The sequence below is a fragment of the Macaca nemestrina genome, chromosome X (assembly GCF_043159975.1).
Source record: "Macaca nemestrina isolate mMacNem1 chromosome X, mMacNem.hap1, whole genome shotgun sequence".
Lineage (NCBI taxonomy): Eukaryota > Metazoa > Chordata > Mammalia > Primates > Cercopithecidae > Macaca > Macaca nemestrina.
The window spans coordinates 62,376,524-62,402,604 of NC_092145.1; the positions used below are offsets into that span (position 1 = coordinate 62,376,524).

General features: G+C 35.5%; 1 protein-coding gene and 1 pseudogene across 4 annotated transcripts in view; both read right to left on the minus strand.

Moving 5' to 3' along the window:
• LOC105487992 (protocadherin 11 X-linked) overlaps positions 1-26,081 on the minus strand; it is a 789,315-nt gene that overhangs the window by 170,264 nt on the left and 592,970 nt on the right. The gene's annotated exons all lie outside the window — the stretch shown is intronic.
• Positions 25,488-26,081, minus strand: part of LOC105487991 (small ribosomal subunit protein eS6-like) — an 801-nt pseudogene continuing 207 nt past the window's right edge.

The window sequence follows — 26,081 nt, forward strand, 5'->3', positions numbered from 1 at the left end:
AGTCCAAAACTCATCAGGGCAGTCAAATCTTAAAGCTCCAAAATGATCTCCTTTGACTCCATGTCTCACATCTGGGTCACATTGATGCAAGAAGTGGGTTCCCATGATCTTGGGCAGCTCTGCCTCTGTGGCTTGGAAGGGTACACCCTCCCTCCCAGCTGCTTTCATGGGCTGTTTTTTTAGTGTCTGTGGCTTTTCCAGACACGTGGTGCAAGCTGTCAGTGGATCTAACATTCTGGGGTCTGAAGGACAGTGGTCTACTTTTCATAGCTACACTAGGTGGTGCCCCAGTAGGGATTACGTGTGGGTGCTCTGACCTCACATTTCCCTTCCACACTGCCCTAGCAGAGGTTCTCCATGAGGGCCCTACCCCTGCAGCAAACTTCTGCTAAACATACAGGTGCTTCCACACATCGCCTAAAATCTAGGTAGAGGTTCTCAAACTTCAGTTCATGACCTCTGTGCACCCACAAGCTCAACATCACATGGAAACTGTCAAGGCTTGGAGCTTGAACCCTCTGAAGCCATGACTCAAGCTGTACCTTGGCCCAATTTATTTATGGCTGGAGTGACTGGGATGCAGGTACCAATTCCCTAGATTGCGCACAGCACAGGGAGCTGACAAAGCCATTTTCAAATCCTAGGCCTCTGGGCTTGGAATAGGAGGAGCTTCCATGGAGACCTCTCACATGCCCAGGTGACATTTTCCCCCATTGTCTTGGTGATTAACATTCAGCTTCTCATTAGTTATGTAAATTTCTATAATTGGCTTTAATTTCTCCTCAGAAAATGGTAAATTATTTTCTATCAAATTGTCAGGCTGCAAAATGTCTGAACTTTTATATCTGCTTCCCTTATAAAACTGAGTGTTTTTAACAGCACCCAAGTCATCGTTTGAATGCTTTGCCACTTAGAAATTTCTTTTGCTAGATACCCTAAATCATCTCTCTCAAGTTCAAAGTTCCACAAATCTTTAGGGAAGGGGAGAATGCCACCAGTCTCTTTGTTAAAAGATAACAAGGGTCACCTTTGCTCCAGTTCCTCATTTCCATCTGACACCACCTCAGGCTGGACTTTATTGTCCATATTGCCGTCAGCATTTTGGGCAAAGCAATTCAACAAGTCTCTAGGGAGTTTCAAACTTTCCCACATTTTTCTGTCTTCTTCTGAGCCCTCCAAATTGTTCCAACCCCTGCTTGTTACCCAGTTTGAAAGTTGCCTCCACATTTTTGGGTATCTTTTCAGCAGCACCCCACTCCTGGTACCAATTTACTGTATTAATCTGATTTTGTGCTGCTCATAAAGACATATCTGAGACTGGGTAATTTATATGGGAAAGGATTTAATGGACTTACACTTCCACATGGCTGAGGAGGCCTCACAATTATGGTAGAAGACAAGGAGGAGCAAGTCACATCTTATATGGATGGCAGCAAGCAAAGAGAGAGCTTGTGCAGGGCAACTCCCGTTTTTAAAACCATCAGATCTTGTGAGACTCATTTAGTATCACAAGAACAGCACAGGAAAGGCCTGCCCCATAATTCAGTCACCTCCCACCAGGTTCCACCTCTCACAACATTTGGGAATTGTGGGAGTTACAATTCAAGATGAAATTTCGGTGGGGACACAGTCAAACCATATCACTGCATATAATATATTCAAGGCAATTTTGTACAATATTCTAGATGACACATACTCACGTCTGAGTCCATTTAATGCAAAAAGAAATACATTATTTGCACACTACATAGGCTGCACATGATATAGAATCATGTAAACGTTGGTTGATATTCAGAAAGTATTCTTTCTTGTTCTTTTTTTTTTTTTTTAAATTCTGCTCTGTGATGTCTTGAAGAGGAATTTCTAAGATTAAGATGTAGGTGTTATCAAGTAATAATAAGGATTTAAAATCTGGGCTTGCTTTGGTGACATATCAAGACATGACACAAAACCAATAGTATGAGGTTAAATTAAGGAGTTCACTTAAGTTGAAGGCATTTGCTAACATGTTCTTTCAGAATTATTATGGAATCAAAGAGTAGGAGCAAAAGCATGCTTTTTCTAATCCAGTTTTCTTCTTCATTCCAAAACTGAATTTTAGTTATTTGCTGAAAATCCTACTCTTAATTACATTCAAGGGAGATGATTCTATAATATCCCATATATATTTTTCCAGCAGTCTATCTTACTAGAATGAAGCAATTCCTTAGAGCTAGCATAATTTTTAATTATAATTTAATTCAATTCAACTTTCTCTCCTATATCTAGTAAAAATAAAGTACACTTGATCTTTAAATATTCTAGTTTCATTAAGTACTTATAAAATTAAAAACAGTTTTAAAATCACTTTTAGACTTCTCCTGATTCCTTTAAATTTTTCTTATGCATTAGTTTTTCCCAACCTAATTGTTTTCTTGGTCTCCTCTGAAAATTATTCTTTTAGTTTTTTAACCCCTCATAATTTATGATGCATTCTTGATGTGAACTCTTAAAATCCATGTTGGAATTAACTTGTGTTTATATCACTTTTTTTCAAGCAAGTTGTAGTATTTTAAAATATAAGATCTCCTCACAGAAAAATACATGATCCTCTGTGATTATTATGAACAAATCTATGCACAGGAACTAGATAATCTAGAGGAAACTGACAGTAGGTGGTGGGTACGCATAATGGTCAGTTGCTAGGCTCTTGCTTGGTCATATGGCTCCCATATATTTCCTCACATTTGCAGCTGTGCTCCCTCTCAATGTTCTGAGAGTGTGGGCTCCTCTCCCGCTTGAGTGTTAACTGTAGATCAGAGCTTGACACTCCTGGGCTGCCCACCACACCTCCAGGGCTAGCTTAGGATTTATGTTCCTTCTCCAACTTGTAGGTAGCAGAGGAAGGGACTTTAGTAGTGATTGTGGCCAAGGGTCTTTTGTTCATCTCCTTGCGGCTCCACTCCAGGGAGATGCAAGTCAGCAATTGCTCACTGCAATCATCCCAGGATAGAGCACATATGTTGTGGACTCAAGCTGAGGGTTTCTGTCTGGTGATGACAGTGGGGAGTGGATGTGACCCATGGGAGATAAACTGTCTTTCTCTCCTTGAGTTGACTGCAGTTTGTTAAAGGTGCAGATAAGGCATGTAGGGTCTTTGCTCCTTCCTTAGTCTGAGAGTAGCAAGGGCCATTCTACTGAAGAGGCAGTGGCAGAGAGGCTTTTGGTTTCCCCTGTGAGCCCTACCTCCAAGAAGCACAAACTCACTCTTACTAGAGGTGTTAAGTCAGTAGCATGGGGTGGCTGCACTGCTGGCATGAGCTTGGGGTTCCACTTGTTGGGGAGCAGGGGGTTGAAGGTTCACAGAGAGGACAGATTGGTCTCCTCTCTGTATGGTGATTGTAGCATGCTGTAAGCTTGGGTGTAGCCCTCAGGCTCTTTGTTTCTTCCCCAGACCAAGGGTAGCAGGAATAAAATAGTTACTGTGGCAGCGACAGTGGCAGTGGCAAAGGGGATGTAATATGCCTCTGGGGGTCTCTCCCTGGGGAAACTCTGGTTCACTACCAGTGGATATACTCAGCAATTAGTGGGGCTACTATACTGCTTTCATGAGGATAGTAGGGGGTCCTATCTGATGAAGTGTGGAGGTGGGGTTCTCAAGGAAGAAGGGCTGGACTTCTCTCCGTATGGTGGCTGCAGCATGCAGCCTGCTGGAGGTACCGGAATAATGACTAGGAATGTACAATTATTATTGACTATAGTCATCCTGTTATGCTACCAAAGAGCAAGTCTTTATTCATTCTTCCTATTTTCTTTTGTACCCATTAACCATATCCATCTCTTCTCCCAACCCACTGACCTTCCCAGCCTCTGGTAATTATCCTTCTACTATGTCTATGAGTTCAATTGTTTTGATTTTTAGATCCCACAAATAAGTGAGAAAGTGTGACGTTTGTCTTTCTGTTCCTGGCTTATTTTCATTTAACATAATGATCTTCAGTTTTATCCATGTTGCTTCAAATAACTGGGTCTCATTCTTTTTTATGACTGAATAGTACTCCATGGGTTGTTTGTAAGTATTTGGCTTTATATCTGGGTTCTCTATTCTGTTCTATTGGTCTATGTAACTACTTTTCTACTGGTACCATGTTGTTTTGGTTACTATAGGCTTCTAGTATAGTTTGAAGACCAATACGTTGATGCCTCATATTTGTTCTTTTAGCTTAAGATTGCTTTAGCTAATTGGGCTCCTTTTGGTTTCCTATAAATTTTAGAATGAGTTTTTCTAATTCTATAAAAAACGATGTTAGTATTTTTATAGTAATTGCATTGAATGTGTAGAGTGTTTTAGGCAGTATGGTAATTTTCAACTATATTGATTCTTGCAATCCATGAGCATGGAACGTATTTTCACTAGTTTGTGTCATCTATGATTTCTTTAAAAAATGTTTTGTAGTTCTCCTTGTAGGGATCTTTCACTTCCTTGCTTAGGTATATTCCTAGGTATTTTACTTTTTCATGGCCATCATAAAAAAGAATGAGTTCTTGATTTGGTCATTGGTGTATAGTAGTGCTACTGATTTGTGTACATTGATTTTGTAACCAGAGACTTTACTGAATGTATTTTCAAATATAGGAGTCTTTTGGGAGAGTCTTTATGGTTTTCTAGGTATTCAATAGTATTATCAGCAGAGACAGTTTCACTTCCTCTTTTCCAATGTGGATGCCCTTTATTTCTTTCTCTTGTCTGATTGCGCTGGCTAGAACTTCCAATACTATGTTGAATAGAAGTGGTGAAAGTGGGCATCCTTGTCTTGTTCCAGTTCTTAGGGAGATTGCTTTCAACTTTTTCTCATTCAGTATGATGTTGGCTATGGATTTTTCATATATGCCTTTTATTATTTTGAGGGCATATCGTAGGTTTCTTGTTTGCCCTGTTTTAAATTAAAATTTAAAATTTTAACCACTTTACTTCTTTGTACAAAAAATGCTGTCAATTTTTTTCAACTTTTTGAAGATTCCTTAACTTTGCCTCCAAGTTTCTTTCACTTTGAATTAATGGGTTTTCATATGAATCTTACCTGATGGTAATTTGTTTCCTAAATTTACACTAGACAACCTATTTTTTGAAAGAAAAGAAAAGAAAGAAAGAAAGAAAGAAAGAAAGAAAGAAAGAAAGAAAGAAAGAAAGAAAGAAAGAAAGAAATAGAGAGAGAGAGAAAGAAAGAAAGAAAGAAAGGAAGAAAGAAAGAAAGAAAGAAAGAGAGAGAGAAAGAAAGAAAGAAAGAAAGAAAGAAAGAAAGAAAGAAAGAAAGAAAGAAAGAAAGAGAAAGAAAGAGAGAAAGAGAAAGAAAGAGAGAAAGAGAGAAAGAGAAAAGTGGGAGAGGTGGTTCATACCTATAATCCCATAATCCCACACTTTGGGAAGCCAAGGCAGGTAGATCACTTGAGGCCAGGAATTTGAAACCATCCTGGGCAGCACAGCAATATCCCATTGATTTGGTTTGGCTGTGTCCCCACTCAAATCTCACCTTGAATTGTAATAATCCCCACGTGTCCAGGGTTGGGCCAGGTGGAGATAATTGAATCATGGGGATGGTTTCCCCCATACTGTTCTAGCGGTAGTGAATAAGTCTTACAAGATCCGATGGTTTTATAAATGGGAGTTCCCCTGCACAAACTTTCTCTCTTGCCTGCCAGCATGTAGGATGTGCCTTTCACCTTCTGCCATGATTGTGAGGCCTCCCTAGCCATGTGGAACTGTGAGTCCATTAAACCTCTCTTTCTTTATAAATTTCCCAGTCTCGGGTATGTCTTTCTCAGGGGCATGAAAATGGACTAATATACCTGTCTCTACAAAGAATAATAATGATAAAAAATTAGCTACTTGGGAGGCTGTGGCAGAAGAACCTCTTAAGCCCAGGAGTTGGAGGGTACTGTGAGCTATGATCACGTTACCACACTCCAACCTAGGTGACCAGTCAAGTCCTTGTCTCTTAAAAAGAAAAGAAAATTTAAATTTTGAGTGTGACTGTACATCATTACTTAAGGTATTCATTAACTGAATATATGTTTTTAAAAATTCACCCTTCTTCTTTACCCTATAAATTTAATTCATTATGAATAAACATATTTAACATAGTCTGCCAGAGACTGATACTTACATTTTGTCTTTTTTTCTCTTAAGCTATGTCAATGAAAAAAGTAGCATCATGTAATTATAGAATCTTGCTAAGATTAGTGAAAAATATATGTTTGATAATTATGAAAGATGGTTCATTTATGTTCTTTTCATTCAGTTTCTTTTTGTTAAACCAAGTGTTAAACAGCATATGGGTAAATGGCAAAAGTCTTTGCACATCATGGCATGAATGTATAAACAGAAAAATCTATTGAATAGGAAGAGAGAGAGAGAGATAGATAGATAGATAGATAGATAGATAGATAGATGATAGATAGATAGATAGATAGAAAGAAAGATAGATAAAATTTAGGTTAAAATACATCTGTAAGAATGTTGTGCTTATACTCTGTGATCTTAGAAGATGAAAGAATGATATAATAATATATATAATAATAACTCTTATTGGATCCCAAATAAGTAGCTTACTCTAGGCAAAGTGAGTTTGCTTTTGGTATTCTCCTGCTTCTAGGAAGGCTACTGTGTGTTCAGAACCTTTTCACACTGCTTCACCACAAGTCACATCACTAATGCTTTTTGATTATGAAAGGACAGGCACATGTCAATTTATTCCCATATTGTAAGTCTTGATATATCAACAAAAATGAAGACAAGAACAATAGTTATCATTACTGTTCAAGTAAAAGACTTCAAGCACTATTCAAGGAGCTTTACATACATTATATCATTTGTCCTGCACATCTACCCTCTGTTATATCCATTTTATAGGAAAATCGGGATTCACTTTCAGGACTGATTCCAACCTCATGTTTTTTACACTATTCTACGCTGAGGGTCATTTTTGTAATCAATTACAAGTCCCATAGCACTGACATTTTGGAAACACTATGTCAACTTTACTCTTCACGCAGACATTCTCAGAGCATAAAATCTAAGAAAAAAGAATGGAGCATATGGGACCTCTTCCAGCTGCCTTTCATCTCCTTCATATGTTCATACGACTTTCTGTTAATAATCCTAAAGGGTGAGTGATCCACACTGTGAGTGTAGGCCACATAATAGGTTTCCAAAATGTAGGAGCAACCAGGAAAGAAGGTTGAATACTGTTTAATATTACTATCACTACAAATAATAGGAATTATTTATATGCTAACTATTCATTTCGTTATCATATTTATTTGCTGGGTCAGGCTCAATGCAGAAACAAGAACAGCAAATGATTTACAAAACTTTTTTCGAATAAGTTTACTGTTGACTTATAGTCCCTAGTAGCAATTACAATAATATCTCTTTAAAAACAAAGACACAAAAAGCAAAACAAACAACAAAAAACACCACTATGAATCCCCCCTTCACCATTTTCTATTGCAGAAACTAAGGTAGTTCATTTATTGTCTATTCCTTGTTAAACTAAACTACATTAGCCAAGTCCAGATTTATATTAATGGATTTACAGCATGCTTTGGAGTAATACAACATGACTTTCTATGTCTCAACCAAAATTGTATTGAAGACGATTTAACTCACAAATAAGTTTTAATTGATCTAAAACACAAAAATTAAAAATAGGAATTTTGAAAACTTATGAAAGCTTGTTCACTAGGTTTTCCTGTGGATTTTGTTAATGATTTGGAGCTCTAACTATAAAACTTCATAGCCAGTAGTGAAAACAAAATCATAATGATGCTATCAACATACTGAGTGGTTATTTTTGTCAAAAATATATTTTAATTTTATTTAGCTGTCATATATATGAACAAATAAATATCTCCCCTCCTCCTTTTTAACATAGAGTGCCCATGGAAATTACAGTCATTTTCCAGTAGAATTTATTTAGCAACTGTTTTCCATATGTACACTACAAGTATTTACTCAACTCCTACTTGATATGAAACACTGAACTACCTACCATGGGAAATGCAGCCAAATAAAGAAGGTATTTTGAGCCATATAACATTTATTAATCCATCTGGTGAAATTTTTCAATTTTGAAGAGGTGGATTTGATGTCACTCATATCTTATAGTATCATATGCTGGAGAATAAAACTTTAAAATGCAAAGCTATCTTTAAATATATCTTATAAAGTAAAATTAGATGTGCAAAACTTAATTTATGAAATCTTTTAATTTAATCTAAATGGTATCTCTGTGGAAAACTACCAATATAAATATGGTTGTAGAAATTATTAATCATTAGAAACTTTAAGAGAATGGTGCCATATTATTTGGAATCATTTAAAATTTTTTAAATGACAATGCAATTTTAAAAGACCATGAAATGAAGGCTACAAAGGAAGAAAAAAGAAAATAACAAGGACAATACTGGTAATAAAAATGCAAAAGGATCATTACCTATGATAAAATGGTCAATTCATTATTACTATTTGAGGAATGCTTTTATTCATATCTCTTGGGTGGTGTGTTTCTGAGTCAATCAAATATTAAGTAAATGTATCGTTAAACCATTTTGTCCTTTATATTAAAATATGTAAAAATTACTATGTTAATGAAAATTTAATTGCCGAGTTAGAAGTAGTATTTCCTTTATAGTGTTTCTTTAAAGGGAATTTAAAATTTGTTTAAGATTTTAACCTTGTCTATGTTGTCAGAGGAGTAAAAAAAAGATGAACTTCTACATATAAGCTCATTAATTTCTATATAGATGATACACACAGAGATAATTCAGTTTTTAAGCAGTACGTAGCTTCCCAAATTCTTGCCTTGATCCTATATTGTAAGGTGGAGAATTTCAGGTAGAGAATGAGAGAAAGATTGACCATTTATTCTCATGTCATGTGACGATAATCTGATTAAGATTACTGAGGTTTGAACTAATAGGTATCTTAGACATGATATGGAAAAATAGAAATACTACCATTTCTCCCCCACCCAACTCCAAAGTAATAGCTTCAGTTTCTGCACATTTTCAAATGCTTTGATTACTTATAACTACATTTTTCCCCTTACCTCCTTATACGTGTGAGTAAACTTGTCAAAAACAAAAATTGAGTTCTATTTTAAGTCTTAAACTCAAGTGCAATTTTGTAAGTCCCTCATACTTCCTTTGTATCATAGTGTTAATTAAAAGACAGCATTATCATCTAGATTAAAAAAAAAAAAATGCCCCTTTTCAAAATACAACTATGCAAAGAGTCAGATATCTTCAAAGGAAAGTTCCTGTCTACAAATAAATTTCATAAATGTATTACTACTACCACACAAAATATCAACACATTTTCTTCACAAGTGTGGAGACTTATAGGTATTAAAGAAAATATGGAGACAATTTACTGTTTTCCATTACAACTTGAAGGAGACTGTTAGAAATCCTGCACTTTTAATTTAATTTCCAAGAGACAATTTTTTTTTTTTTTTTTTTTTTTTTGAGACAGTCTTGCTCTGTCACCCAGGCTGGGGTGCAGTGGCCGGATCTCAGCTCACTGCAAGCTCCGCCTCCCGGGTTTAGACCATTCTCCTGCCTCAGCCTCCCGAGTAGCTGGGACTACAGGCGCCCGCCACCTCGCCTGGCTAGTTTTTTGTATTTTTTAGTAGAGACGGGGTTTCACCGTGTTAGCCAGGATGGTCTCGATCTCCTGACCTCGTGATCCGCCCGTCTCGGCCTCCCAAAGTGCTGGGATTACAGGCTTGAGCCACCGCGCCCGGCCAAGAGACAATATTTTATAGTAAACTTGAGGTAAGCTTTCTTTTACATTTCATCTTTTAGAAAAACGAAAGAATGTTTCCTGCAGGTAAAGCTGCACTTTGTAAACTGATTAGAAGAGTAAGTAAAATGAAACTCACTTTAGCTTGTAATTCAACCATTAGTTTCTATCAGAGATGAGCTTTCAAAGTCAAAGTTTTGAGAATTAAAAGATGTATTCTCTCAGTAAAACTATAAAACATATGCTACCATGCATTACAGATGGTTGCAAGCAGTGTTGTAAACCTGATTTATTTTTATTTATGTGCTATATATAGTGCTGCGTCTGCCATCACCTTACTGCCTCATAACGATGAGCCACATGTGAGAAACTGCAGTATAATTACAATAAGTTGTGTTTTCATAATATTTCTAAGACCTATTTTAAACCAATCTTCCACAACAGAAATGACATAATTTTGTTCCTCTGAGGCTTTTAAATATATTTTCTAACACATAATTGACTACGGATTGATGACTGATCTCATGGAGGTTGCAAATTATAGTTAGAGAAATGGTCAAAGTTCAGTCACATAGCCAATACATTTACAGCCACTGAGAAGAACAAATTACCTGAAACCAAGTTGTTCTATTTGCAAAGGTAGCTCATTCTTGGACATAATTAGTAAAAACCATTGACATTATCAGAGAAAGTAAACACTATAAAGTAAAATTCATAAACTGCTCAATTGATATTGGAAAATTAATATTTTAATCAAGCAACTGTGCCAAACTTCTGAACAAACATGTAATCAATTGCCATGGGAAATTGTATAGTATTAATTCTTAACAGTTATTTTTCAAATTAAATACTTTTGTTCTGAATTTTATCTAGCATTATCTCCATCTTACAAATAAAAGTAGAGCACAAAAGTTCAAAAATGGAATCAGAACAGAAATATTATGCATATTAAGATGAACTGTCACAAAATTTTACAAGAAGGCCTGAAGTTTGGTAGAATGTTATTTAGAGGATATTTTCACAGTGGGTGAAATCCTAAAGATGCTTGCAATACAATAAGCTTAAGTTTATACATTTTAACCCTAGGAAAGTAGTCATTGATAACTGTTCTCCAATGACATTTAAAGCAGATGACAAGGCTCATGTTCTCATATTGAGCATAGTTTATGCTTGTACACAGACAGAATCTCCCAAGACTCAGAGCGCTTATTTCTCTGTTGTTTAACAACACACTAGAAGTTTTAAGAAAACATGTATTGGAAGAAAAGTTATCAATTACTTCTAAACCTTTTCTCCTCATCAACAAACCTGAATGTGTTAATATTACCTGTCAGTGAGGCTCACCAGCCAGCAATTCTCAACAAGGCTATGCATGGCACCGCTATGGGCTTCAGAGAATCTGGATAGTAAGGAGGTGTAATTTTTAAGGGCCCATTGTTTGTCATGATATACATCCCCCATAGGAGCACTCCCACCCACTCACCATCCTTGAAAATCAAGGACCTCTCTTCCCCTCATAAGGCATAGCATACTACAAGAAGGGCCCAAATACAAAAGCATTGAAAACACTACCTGTCCTAGCTTTCGTTAGCTGGGGGTGGATTATTATTTTAAAATTTCACTCCTTGACTTTGGCTTTCAAAGATGGCCCATTTAATTCCTAAAGGGTATGTATGGCAGATACTAGTAACCAACAACAAAATTATCTGTGACATTAATGATCAGGGTGCTAGCTGTCTCATCTGTGCTATCTGTTCAGCGTGATTCTGTAGGAGATACAGATTTCTGAAACTGTTTATTTTTCATAGGCCAATTGAGAGCATAACAACTGTAATTTGCTTATCTTAGTTTGTTTCCTGTGTTCTCAGGAGATTATTTTCAAATACTGTTGGATTTTTCATTGGTCAAGGTAGGCTTTATGATACAGGTAGAAGGGGAAAGCCACTTATATTCTGAGTTAACTTCTCCTAAATAAATCCAAAGACTATTTATGCTAGCTCCAGTTATTGACCACTGCCAAGAAAATTAGTTATCATTTTCCCTATAAGTTAGCATTTTAATTTTCACTAAAAAATACAGGTCCAAAAAAAAAAAAAAAAAAACAGCTTGGAGGCATCTAGAATGGATTTGGCCACACTGAGGCATCACATCTGGTACAGGACATATCCAATTCAGTAACCTTGATAGAGTGGTATCTGGTCTCTATGAAGTGTTATCCCCTCTTGCTTTATTGAAAGTCAGAGTATATGGGTTCATCTGCTCCGTATTCACCCTACCATATTTGTCATAAAAGCTCTCTTGCTCTGAAGAGACAGTGAAATTATAAATTTCCAGGTGTTTTGGCAGTTGTGGTACAAGCTGGATTTATTTAGTCATATTAATTATATCATCTAAGAAGCTAAAACGCTAGATTTTCAGATAGCACAACCATACCAGCATGATCACTTAAAGAAAATAAGTAAGTAAATGTACAAGAGTTTGCTATAATATAAGAAAGAAAGAAAGAAAGAAAGAAAGAAAGAAAGAAAGAAAGAAAGAAAGAAAGAAAGAAAGAAAGAAAGAAAGAAAGAGAAAGAAAGAAAGAGAAAAAGAAATGGCACTTCTATAAATACACATGAACAAAGCTCACGGAGTGCTAGCCATTCAACCACCTGTCCTATCTGTAGCTGGGAGGGGCCATACCATGATGTGCTAAAAAGAGTTTAGCCTAGAATATCAAAGGCACAGAAGGAAATAAAGAGGGACACCAGAAAAGGCCAATGATGACAACAGGTACTTTTGCCTTGCACATGCTCCTGTCTTACTCTATGATCTTCAAGCAATAAAGCCAGGAAGGGAAAAATTTACTCTCACCTTGGTGGGACAGAAGAGAGAATAACACACAGCAAGGAAAACAGAAGGCAAAGCACAAGAATGTGTACAAAGCAGTCCACTGCTACATCACTCAACCTGTTACGGACACAGTTGTACAGTTCATTTTATGCCAATATGTGCTATCAATTTCCAGAGAAAATTCATTGTCACTTCATTTTGATGCGCACGTATATTCTACAAGAGTTTTATTATGATTCTGAATGTAACACCTGCAAGAGATGCTGCTCTATCATTTGTACACCTGTATGAGAAATTACAATGACATTGGTAGATGCTCATTTGAGGCTCATAAATAAAATTTTTCATATCTCTTTTAGTAAAACCCATTTCAACAGTACAGTTAAACACTCTAATAGCAAGCTCAATCAATTCTATTACAATTATTAAAAGAATTGGATTTCCTAGGATGGAGTATGGACACATGCCATACATAATATAATATAATTTAGATTATGCAAATATAATGTAATTTAGATTATATGTCATGTCTTCATTTATTGGTGATTTCACTAACTAAATTTTATGTTAACCAGCACCGTAATACTTCATAAGTCCTACTTTTAGCTAATTTCTGAAACAATGAATATTAATACATTTATGAGATTTCAGAAAAATATTTTCCATTGGAAGAGTGTTATTACTGGTACTAATAGCAATAATGGCAATAAAATAATTAACAGTTATGAGAACTTATACTATACCAGGTGTACCGTGTACAGCTATCAATTGTTTTACAAACTAAGAATTATTATCACCCTTACATTTTAGATTATCAAACTAAGGCTCAGAGGTGTTAAATCATTTGCAAACTTTAAAAAACTAGTAACTATGAAAAGTGGAATTTAAAGCTGTGCCTGTCTGCACTCATCTGACACTAAACTTTTGCTATATTGGTCAATAGCCCACAGAAAAGTGAAACCTCAGAACATGATTAATCTGAAGTTCATGAAATAAATCTTGATTTCTTTAGTAAAGCATGGTTACTGTTATTGCTTTCTGTCCCAGGATACAATATTAGAGGTTATTTTTTAAACTGGAAAAAATTTGGAAACTTAGTGCTTTTAAGATTATGTCTTCCAAATGGTTTTAGGTATATGTGTGCATGTGCATAGGCGCAAAGGTAAATAATTATAGGGGAAACTACTAAAATAATTCTCCTTTTTCAGCTTTCACCCACTTCACTAACACTTAAGTTTTCCTTTCTTAAAGAAGAGGAAAATTTTTTTATAAAGCTAAAACTGGAGGAGGGAGAAAAGAAGGGAAAGAAGGAAAGGAGAAAGGCAGGGAGTGAAGGGGAGGATAGAGGAAAGAAGAGAATGCAACGTTTTCTGCATATGTTTCAATTGCTTCTCTAACATAATTCTCAGTAGTAAAGTGGCAATAGTACTGAACACCACAGAATACCAACCATTGTCCAAATTAATTGGGTTACTTTGGGCTGGTCATTATATACATTGCATCTAAATTGCTACGTTTATAAAGGAAGAACATTGGACAAAATCAATTCCAGGGTCTCTTTCAAATAAAATTACACTACTTCCTCTAGAATTTTCAGCTTAGATTATGATATACCATATTATTTTTAAAGGATTTATTAAAAATAAGTAGTACCCTGTTTTTGCCATTTCATCATATTTTCAACTTCATGAATATAAATGATTTTAATAATTTCCTAAAATAGTATTATTTTATGCTACAATAAGCATTGATATTAGTTATTATACTGTTAAATTTGTGCCTTTATATCATTCATTATCTTTGTTTTTGTCATCTAAATGAAAACATAGTTTGATGCAAATTTTTCCTTAATTTGAAACACACAAATCAGTCCTAAATATGTAGTCCAAAAATAATGCAGGACAATTTGTTATTACAATATTCATGACATTGATGAAAATATATTTCTTAGTCAACTCTGGTTGCTCTCTTTCTCTACCTTGCATTGTTTTTTAAAGACAGGACAGTAATGTTTCAAATTGCTTGCAGCAATGCCTGAAGTCTAGAACTACTGAAATGTCCTTAGCTCTATAAATACTATTTACGCTCTATTTATTAACAGCAGAACATTTTGGTCAATTCTATTATACTTTGAGGTTAATAGGTATCTATTGATTATCTAATAGCTTAATAATAATAAAAAAAATACAGTGGCTGAAAGAACCAGCATATTAATAACATTATAAATCCAAATACAATCTGTATTTGTTCTCTGAAAAATATTTCCTTCAACTCATACAATTTCTCTGCTCCCCTCTCCATCTTGAACCTACTAGATTCAGACTTTCACTCCCAATATTACACTGAAAATTCTTTTATCAAGGTCACAAATAACCCTCTGTGGTGCTAAAATCAAATAGTTATTTGTCAGATCTAATTTTACTTCACAGATGTCATTTACTAGACTCTACATTTGACATTGTTGATCATGCTTCTCCTTTCTTGAAATAGTTTCTCATGTGACTTCTGATCTGCCATTGGCTTAGTTTTTCACTTACATCATACTAACCTTTTCTCAGTCTACTTAGCTGATTTCTTCTCACCTCCTCTATTTCTAAAAGTTGGAATATCTTCAGATCGGTACCCAGACTTTTCACCTTCTCCATCTATACTCGTACCCTAAGTGATCTCATCCCTTCTCATGGTTTAAAACCCCATTTGTATACTCTTTATTCCAAGCCAACACATCTCTCCTAAAATACAGCCCTATATATCTAAGTGTCTACATAATACTTCTATTTACATGAGAAAAAGGCATGACAAACCCAATCTTCCCCTGCAATCTTTTCTTCTAAACTCCAAACTTTCTTCTTCCCAAGTCTTTACCATCTCTATTTTGAAAAATACAAGCCTCTATTTTCTTAGGTGAAAAGAAATGGAGTCATCTTTAATTTCTTCATTATTATCAAAGAAGGATACACACACATCACACATACAATATATTAGGGAACTTTGTTGGCTGTGTCTTCAAAATACATCTATAATCTGACAAATATCTGCCACATCTACTGCTACGATCCTTGTATAAACTGTAATTCACCTACATTATTTCAAAAGCTTTCTAAGTAGTCTCCTTCTTTTTGCTCCAGTCCCATTTATTGTTTTCCCAATAGCAATCAAATTGTTCATCTTAAAACATACATTAGATCATGCCACTTCCTTGCTCAAAATCCTCCTATAAGAGTGATCCCAGACTCTCTTTTTCATGCCGGTAACAACAGTTTGTCCCAGGAGCCATTGCTGAAATCAGTTTGCAGTTTTTCCAACACTTCTAGAACCAGCCAGATTACACTTCCCTCACAGATACCACTACCAGTTAGCCAGCATCTCCTTCCCAAAGGTCTGGGTCTCAAGCCCACAGAATCCTCCTCTGTGCTCATAAACATAAGCACAGCTGAGGTGCACATCATGTTTGGAGGGTTGCAGTTCTGTCCAAAATGTAGTAAGCCCAGTATAGCCCATATATACCACTTGTTATAAAACCTCTGGAAATATACAAAAGGCAACTGCCCGAGGACTCTGAAAAGTAAACAAAAAGAAGGCAGGTTTAGAAAAGGAGTCAAAATATAGAGAAGCAACACATTCAGGGATGAAATTCCTCATACATTTTTCCCTTTGTCTCACAGATTTGCCCATAATGTGAGCCCCCTTTGCAAAGCTCAACAGAGGTATAGAGCTGGCGGCTAAAACTTCAACTGAAAAAGCATAGAGGAAACAGAAAAGAGTCAGAGAATGTGGCAGAAGTCCTAGAAACAGAAATGTTAAATAAAGGGATTCCATAATTCTATGTGAACCCACAGAAATCCCAGGTTCCCCTATGAACTACACGAGCCAGAGAGAGACCCAAAACAGAATAGTCAGGGGTTTTGAAAACTGAACTATGATATAAACCACAACCTGAACTTCAGATTAACCCTTGAATCATGCATGTACTGGATTAATCCAGACATCATAGGAAAGCCTTTAAAAATTTAACAGTTACTAGAACAACTGCTGGTTAAACAAATAAAGAAAAAAATCAGCATTATCCAGATGATTCAAATAGAACCCAGAGGCTATACTATATAACATTTAACATAAAAACTCCCAGGAAAATACGAGAGATTCTCAAGGGGAAAAAAAATAACATTTGCCAATAGAAATTCTGTATTCCTGCTGAGAGAAATCGTGGACAACAAAAACAAATTCCATGCTCATGAATGGGTAGAATCAATATTGTGAAAAGCACCACGCTGCCAAAAGCAATCTACAAATTCAATATAATTCTCATCAAATACCACCCTCATTCTTCACAGAACTAGAAAAAACAATCCTCCAGTTCATATATGAAACCAAAAAAGAGCCACATAGCCAAAGCAAGTCTAAACAAAAAGTACAAATCTGGAGGCATCATATTACCTGACTTTAAACTATACTATAAGGCCATAATCACCAAAAAAGCATGGTACAGGTACAAAAATAGGCACATAGACAAATGGAACTGAATAGAGAACCCAGAAATAAACCCAAATACTTACAATCAACTGATCTTTGACAAAGCAAACAAAAACATAAAGTGGGGAAAGGATACCCTATTCAACAAATGGTGCTGGGATAATGGGCAAGCCACATGTAGAAGAATGAAACTGGATCCTCATTTCTCACTTTTTATAAAAATCAATTTAAGATGGAACAAGAACTTAAATCTAAGACCTAAAACTATAAAAATTCTGCAAGATAACATTGGAAAAACCCTTCAAGACATTGGCTTAGGCAAATACTTCATGACCTAGAACCCAAAAGCAAATGCAACAAAATTAAAGATAAATAGATGAGATTTAATTAAACTGAAGAGTTTTTGCACAGCAAAGGAACAATCAGCAGAGTAAACAGACAACCATCAGAGTGGAAGAAAATCTTCGCAATCTGTACATCCGACAAAAGACTAACATCACGAATCTACAAGGAACTCAAACAAATTAACAGGAAGAAAAAAACAATAAAAAACAAAACAAAACAAAAATCTCATCACAAAGTGGGCTAAGCACATGAATGGACAATTATCAAAAGAAGATAAACAAATGGCCAACAAACATGAAAAAAGGCTCAACATCACTAATTATCAAGGAAATGCAAATCAAAACTACAATGCAATACCACCTTACTCCTGCAAGAATTGCCATAATAAAAAAATCAGGCCGGGCGGGGTGGCTCATGCCTGTAATGCCAGCACTTTGGGAGGCCAAGGCGGGTGGATCATGAGGTCAAGAGATGGAGACTATCCTGGCTAACACGGTGAAACCCCGTCTCTACTAAAAATACAAAAAAATTAGCCAGGCATTGTGGCGGGCACCTGTACTCCCAACTACTTGGGAGGCTGAGGCAGGAGAATGGTGTAAACCTGGGAGACAGAGTTTGCAGTGAGCCGAGATCGCGCCACTGCACTCCTTCCTGGGCGATAAAGTGAGATTCCATCTCAAATAATAATAATAATAATAATAATAATAATAATAATAAATAAAAAAATAATAGATGGGGTGGATGTGGTGAAAAGGGAACACTTTTATATGATTGGTGGGAATGTAAACTAGTACAACCACTATGGAAAACATTCTGGAGATTCCTTAAAAAAAAATAAAAGTAGAAATATCATTTGATCCAGCAATCCTACTACTGAATATCTACCCAGAGGAAAATAAGTGATTATACGAAAAAAATGCTTGCACATGCATGTTTATAGCAGCACAATTTGCAATTTCAAAAATATAAAACCAACCTAAATGCCCATCAATCATCAATCAACGAGTGGATAAATAATCTTTTATACCATGGAATACTTCAACCATAAAAAGGAATGATATAATCGCATTTGCAGCAACCAGGATGGAATTGGAGACCATTATTTTAAGTTAAGTAACTCAGGAATAGAAAACCAAACATCATATTTTCTCATTTAGTGCAAGCACTAAGAAATAATACAAGAGACGTAGTCAGGGGTCAACAGATACATTAAAGTGGAATACGAAAAACAAATCCAAAGAATTCAAAAGAAAAGGCGGAGAGAGAGGCCGGGGTGGTGGCTCACACCTGTAATTCCAGCATTTTGGGAGACTGAGGCGGGCTGATCACAAGGTCAGAAGATCAAGACCATCTTGGCTAAAATGGTGAAACCCCGTGTCTACTAAAAATACAAAAAATTAATTGGGCATGGTGGCACGAGCCTGTAGTCCCAGCTACTCGGGAGGCTGAGACAGGAGAATCGCTTGAACCTGGGAGGCAGAGGTTGCAGTGAGATGAGATTGTGCCACTGCACTCCAACCTGGGTGACAGAGCAAAACTCGTCTCAAAAACAAACAAACAAACAAACAAACAAACAAAGAAAGCGGGGAGGGGAGAGAGAAACAGAAAAGAGGAGGGACAAATAGAAAACACTTATTAAAATGGTAGAATTAAATCCAATCACATCAATAGATACATGAAAATAAATAGTTACAGCGCAAGTATTATAAGATTTTCAGGCTGGATTAAAAAACAAAATGAAACAAAAACACAAAGCCCAACTATATCCATCAACAAAAAAGCTGCTTTAGCTACAAAGACCCAGGTAGGATAAAAGTTAAGATAGTTAGCCAGGTACAGCGGTGCACACCTGTAGTCCCAGCTATTTGGGAGGCTGAGGTAGGAGAATCTCTTGAGCTCTGCAGTTTGAGCCAGCCAGGGCAGCATAAAAAGACCTTGTCTCTAAGAAAAAAAAAAAAAAAAAAAGAAAAGAAACCAACAACAACAGAAAACAGACATACAAAAAAAGCTAAAAGATGGAAAAAGATATACCGTGCAAACCAAAAGCAAAAAAGTTGAAATGACTATATTAATATCAGAAGAAGTAGACATCAGAACATGGAATACAAACAGGGATATAGAGTGAAATTTTCTAATTATAAAAGGATCAATTTACCAAGAAGACTTAACAATCATACATGTATATACCCCTTAAAACAGAGGTTTGAAATACATGAGAAAAAAACAAAACAAAACAAAACAAAGCTAATACAACTGGAGAGAGAAAACAAACACTTCTACACAGTACATAGGCCAAAAGGGAATCACAGTTGAAGGAAAATAAAATAAAGCATATCACAATTTGTAAGATGCAACAAAAGCACTGGTTAGAGGGAACAGTACATTAAATACTACAAACTAGAACATTTTCACCTTAAGAAACTTGCAGAACAGCAAATACAATCAAAGCAAGCAAAAAGAAGAAAATTTAAAAAAAAAAAAAAAAGTCATTAACCAGGCATGGTTGTGTGTGTGTTTAGTCCTAGCTACACAAGAAGCTGAGGCAAGAAGACCACTTGAGCTCAGGAATTTGAGGTCACAGTAAACTATGATCACACCACTACACTCCAGCCTGTGCGACTGAGCAAGACCATGTCTATCTAAAACAAAACAAAACAAAAACATAAATCGATAAAATTTAAAACAGAAAAATAGTGAAAAAAATATGAAATCAAAATCTGGTTCTTTGAAAGGTCCAAGGTGGGAGATAATGAAAAGGGGCAATACCCAACATTATTATATATCATATATAACATTAGTATATATGACATTTACTTGTAATAATATTTTTCCTCCTGGCAAAAGTAAATCATAGCAAAACTCTCACTAAAATACTATCTAGGACAAAAAATCAAGAATATCTGCTGTTGCCTCCAGGAAAAAGATTGCATGATATATTTGAAATGCATGCATGCTTTTGTGATTACCTGGCCATTTATATTTTATGATTACCTGCTGTTATAGATAATAAAAAAATTTGCTTTATTTGACAGTTATGTCTCAGTAAGCAACAAACCTGAATAGTAATTATTCCGCATTGCTAAACTAGTAGAAACTACTAGTAATAGTAAGGATATTAAATTTGAATAACTAAAAATAATAGAATAACTAACTAGTAGATAGAGAAGAGACCTAGCTTGGGGCAATGGAAGCATGATGGAAATCTGATGGTGATAAGTAGTTTAGGTATACGCCAATATATATCAGTGAAAGGTTAGTCGAATGTTATTTAACATCATATTGAAAATATAAAATGCTTTATCTATCTTGGTAAAAGGCCTACCCTAAAAATGAGCAAACTGAATACATCTTATGTATTAAGCCAGTCTGCTAGGAGTCAGCTATGCGAGGCTTAACCTTCTAGTTTGTGAAAACAGAGCAGGCTTCTGCATAAGATAGGAAAGAGACAAAAAACAAAAAACAAAAAAAAAACAAAAATAATGGAAGAAAAGAAGAAAACAAAAGTGTGTGACCACAGCTATAAACCAAAGTGATTTTGCAGTTGTTCAATACTAATTAAACACATTAGGCAACCAGCTAAGCCTCTGCAATATTCATAGCCTATAATGGTTTCACACTCTTTCACCTGTCACTTTTACCTTTAGAGTGAGCAAGGAGCAGAAATACAGTTTAACAAAAATTGCATGTATAGATTAGGACTCCCTGAACATTGAAATATACTCTTCAAATCCATGTTGAGTAGTCTCTAAGTGTCTTTTATGAAATAAAATTAGAAAAACATTCTATTTCACTATTGTAAGTAATACAAAGATTTGTTTGAAGGCTAATACAGAAGATTCATAATTCAATTACAGACATATTTAGCAGTCATGTCAACTGTGACCAAGGCAGAGCACGTAGTTTTTGTTGTAATACTGACTGCATTCATAAAAAACAGAAACCAAAAAGAATAGTACTGATTTGGCAGTTTTAGGCTTGGTAGGTCATTAACACTGTATTTGAAAAAAATATACATGAAAAGAAAGTGATTGACACTTTGCAAATAAAAGTGTAAAAACTAATATTTACTTGCATCGTACAGTTCAACTAATAATATTCATTAAGTTCTGCTGGGATTTTCATTTATTGCTACCTTTCTTTTAACAAATCACTCATTTGTCTACAGATGGCATTTATTCAAAGCATAATGCACGCTACAGCATCATTCAGGGGAGGACTACAATAGCTTAAGAAAAACAACTCTGACAGTCATCCACCCACCTCTGTCATTGTTAAAATCAATGAGGTATATTTACATGCAATGAAATAATCGTCTGGTATATGAAAGTTATAATTATGAGATAATGTTAAACTAAAAAAAATGCCACTAAAGTGACTTGGATCCTGAAAACACAATAAATCACATATAACTTTTATTCATATTTAACACATTCAGTTATCAGAATAAATAAAAACACTTCTTTTAATGTGCTCAAAGAGAAATATTACACATATAACTTTTTAAAAAAGGGGTAATCACTTTTTTATTCTTTATTTTTATGAGCACATAGTAACTGTACACATTTATAGGGTACATGTAATATTTTGATAAAATCATAGAACAGGAAATTATCAAATTAGGGTAATGGGGTAAAAGTCACCTCAAACATTTATCACTTCTTTGTGTTAGGAATATTTTAACTCCACTCCTCTAGTTATTTGGGAAACACTTTCTAATTTCCATTCTCAATCTGAGAATTTTTTTTTTATAAATACACGCCTTCTGTTGTTTCTCTTTTTAATTGGATATGCAGAATTTTTATTTCAATTTTCATTTTTAAATGTTGTGAGTATGTAGTAAGAGTATATATTTATGGAGTACATGAGCTGTTTTGATACAGGCATGCAATGTGAAATAATTACGTCATGGAGAATGGGGTATCCATCCCCTCAAGCATTTATCCTTTGTGATAAATATTAATAGTTTGACCTGAGAAAATACAGACACACAAACACACACACATGTACACACAAGAGCAAACCTATGACTTTCAGTACAGCATAGTGAGAAATAAAAAGTGTTCACTCTCATATAATAAACACATATTAAGGCAATTTTTCCAATCATACAAAGTGAAAAATAACTATGAATATTTTATTTCCTAATAATATAAATTTTCAAAGATAAAATGCATTTTTCTAATAATTTAAATGAATTGTAGAATGTCAATATTTTATTTGTGGTATTCACAACTTGTGACAGTTCACCTGGTAGTTAAAACATATATTCAGTCTAACTTGTGTCCTCAAATTTTTATTTGCATGATTGCTATTCAGTGAAGTACCTAAATAGGTTAAACATATCTCTTGTTGTAGTTATAAACATAACAAATTATTATTTTTCTTTTCTTAAAATCCATACAATTCAGGTTTAAAGTCATTAGAATATTTTTATTAGAAATATTTTCTAGTTGTCTACACTGTATCCTCTTAATGAAAATGAATGCTGACATATTTTGGACTGTTTCAAAGTTTTTTGTTTATACAGAGTAAAAGTAAAAATACTATTTTTCAGGAGATATTTTTAACATTCAGGAAAGATAATTGATGCATTGTAATTGCATTAATGGACTAGAGTTCTCTTTCAGATAAAAATTGTATATTACATTATTTGTTAGTCAATGATGTAAAAGTACATTAATGTCATGAAATAAAGGTCCACAATTGTTTGGAAGTTATTTTAAAAGGAGAAAATTATAGGCACACATATGCTCACCCATATATGGTTAACCACCTCTTCTAGGAAGTTAAGTGTTTCTCCTGAAAGAAGTAGTGTAACTTAGACAGTAGAATACTTTCCTCTGATGAAGTATATCACTCTCTCATCTCAATGAACAGTGAATGGGTAATGATGAATGCATTATAGAACTTTTCACTCAATACCATCTGCTTCAGAGAAAAAAACAAAAGCTGAAATTGTCTAGGAAGGTTTTAAAAAGTATAACATTTCTATCAAAATCCCCATGCTTGCAAAGAAAACCTTCTTTTCTCTCCAAATTAGCATTACTGATTAGAACTGAGAGTCTATACTAAAATAAGTTAAAAAGTATACACTGTCCTCAGAGATAAATCCTGAGAAGAGAATATAATTGCTTTCTGAAAATGAAATTTTCAATTCATAGGCCAATGGATGTGACTGAGAATAGAAATTCCATTCTGATTGCTTATGTCATCCTTTGGATAAGAATTGCATCCTAGGACTCAAGATACGAGGTGTTACTGGTGCAGCCATATTACTCTTGGTTAAGAATAATTGATTGTCTTGGAAAGCTGTAACACTGCAAAATTTTTTTTAAAATTGTGATTCTATGAAACAGTTTGTGATGTCTTAATTCTATTTCCTCTTGTTCCATTCACAGTGAAAGTGTATGTGTCAATGTGGTGAATCTGTAAACAAACATATTTGTGTCAGGATCACATAAGAGTTAAAGACAGATATTGGTGGCACATGTACCACTGGTTCCATCTTGTCCTAATGGTGTAAATTGAACAACCTCCTTAACTTCTTTAAACTTCAGTTTACTGACCATTAAATTTGAGATGTTAAATTTATCTTATATGTTTGTTTTGAGAATAAAATGTTAGTGCTTTGAGCACAGTAAGCACATGATTAAAGACCTTGATATTATTACTAAACAGTAGTAGTACTTAAACATTTAGTTTGACATAGTTTCTACATTTTCCACAATGATTACTGCCTGATCCATTCTACTGAGAAATAAAAATAAAATCTTAAACTCATAATTCAATGGAATGACCCCTCCTATTAGCCAAGGGATCCCCAAAGAAACCTTGGAACCTGAGTTTCTGGCCATGACTCAGTGGGAGGGTGTCATTCCTCATTATAACCCTTCACTCCCTCACTAACCACCAATAGGCTTTCTTCTCTAAGGATTAAACAGAAACCAACCCTTTCAAGAGACTTGCTGCACTGCTGGTTTTAACCAAGCACCTGATACTGCTCCTTCTTTTTGCAGTTTTAATAAAACAACAGACTAGCACTTCTTCCTAATAATAGACTGCCAGCTATGGGATGGTTCTGGACAGTCTACGGAGGATGCACAGTGAGGGTTTTTGTGTCCTTTACTTCATCTTTTAATGTCAGAGGGCCAAAAACTCCACCCTCATATGCTAACACTGCCATTTTTTGAACATGGATCCCATGGAGAGGCAGAAAGCTCAACTGTACATGCACATATTTCTTCTTTCATAAATATTCATGCCTCCTCCTATAGCTTACTGAATATGTATATTTGGCCAGTTCATTCAGCACAAATCTCTGTTTTATTCTTCCGACCCTTTAAGTATCTATTTCTGGCTTCTGGTTGGAGGCTAGCCTTCCCAGCCTGTTACGATGTCAACTCTGCAGACTGCAATCCTTTATGGAAATAAAGATCTTCTTTCTAAATTTATGAACCTCATCATTCTTCAGTTGACATTATCATAGTATATTGAGAGACTATGAGTGGAGAAGCCATGAATACCTATGCCTAACAGCCCCAATCTATGTTAATAAGACCTTTTTAGAAGTATATGTGAGGCCGGGCGCGGTGGCTCAAGCCTGTAATCCCAGCACTTTGGGAGGCCGAGATGGGCGGATCACGAGGTCAGGTGATCGAGATCATCCTGGCTACCACGGTGAAACCCCGTCTCTATTAAAAAAAATACAAAAAACTAGCCGGGCGAAGTGGCGGGCGCCTGTAGTCCCAGCTACTCGGGAGGCTGAGGCAGGAGAATGGTGTAAACCCAGGAGGCGAAGCTTGCAGTGAGCCGAGATCCGGCCACTGCACTCCAGCCTGGGCGACAGAGCAAGACTCCGTCTCAAAAAAAAAAAAAAGAAGTATATGTGAATCAAATAATAATATTTGATTCTTTTCAAAGAGAGATACCATTAGCATTTGCTCAGTTCTTGAGAAAATAATATATACATATATGTAGATCTAAAGATTGCCAAATTCTTTTTTTTTTTTTTTTTTTCCGAGTCTGATCTTACTTATTTGTTACTCAAAAAATCTTATTTCTGACTGGATTCAGACTTAGAAGTAGAAGCTCACAGAGAGGAAAGTCTGCCTCTCTTTGCAATTTGTTCCTGGCGCTTCTCCTTAGCCTCCTTCATTCTTTTGGCCAAAAGTTTAGCATATTCTGCAGCCTCTTCCTTGTTTTTCTTAGTACGCTGCTTCTTCAGAGCAATACGCCTCCGTTTGTGCTGCAGGACACGTGGAGTAACAAGACGCTGCATCTTGGGTGCTTTGGTCCTAGGTTTCTTACCTTCTTTGTTTAAGGGCTTTCTTACAACATACTGGCGGACGTCATCTTCTTTAGAGAGATTGAAAAGTTTGCGGATTCTGCTAGCTCTTTTGGGGCCCAGGCGGCGAGGCACTGTAGTATCAGTCAGTCCAGGAATATCCTTCTCTCCTTTTTTTTTACAATAACCAAGTTGAGAACGCTCAGATTGGCATCCACAATGCAACCACGAACTGATTTTCTTTTTCTTTCTCCCGTTCTCCTTGGTCTGTAACAGGAATGCCCCTTACTCAGTAGCAGGCGGACACGGCCATGGGTCAAGACACCCTGCTTCATGGGGAAACCTTGTTTGTCGTTCCCACCA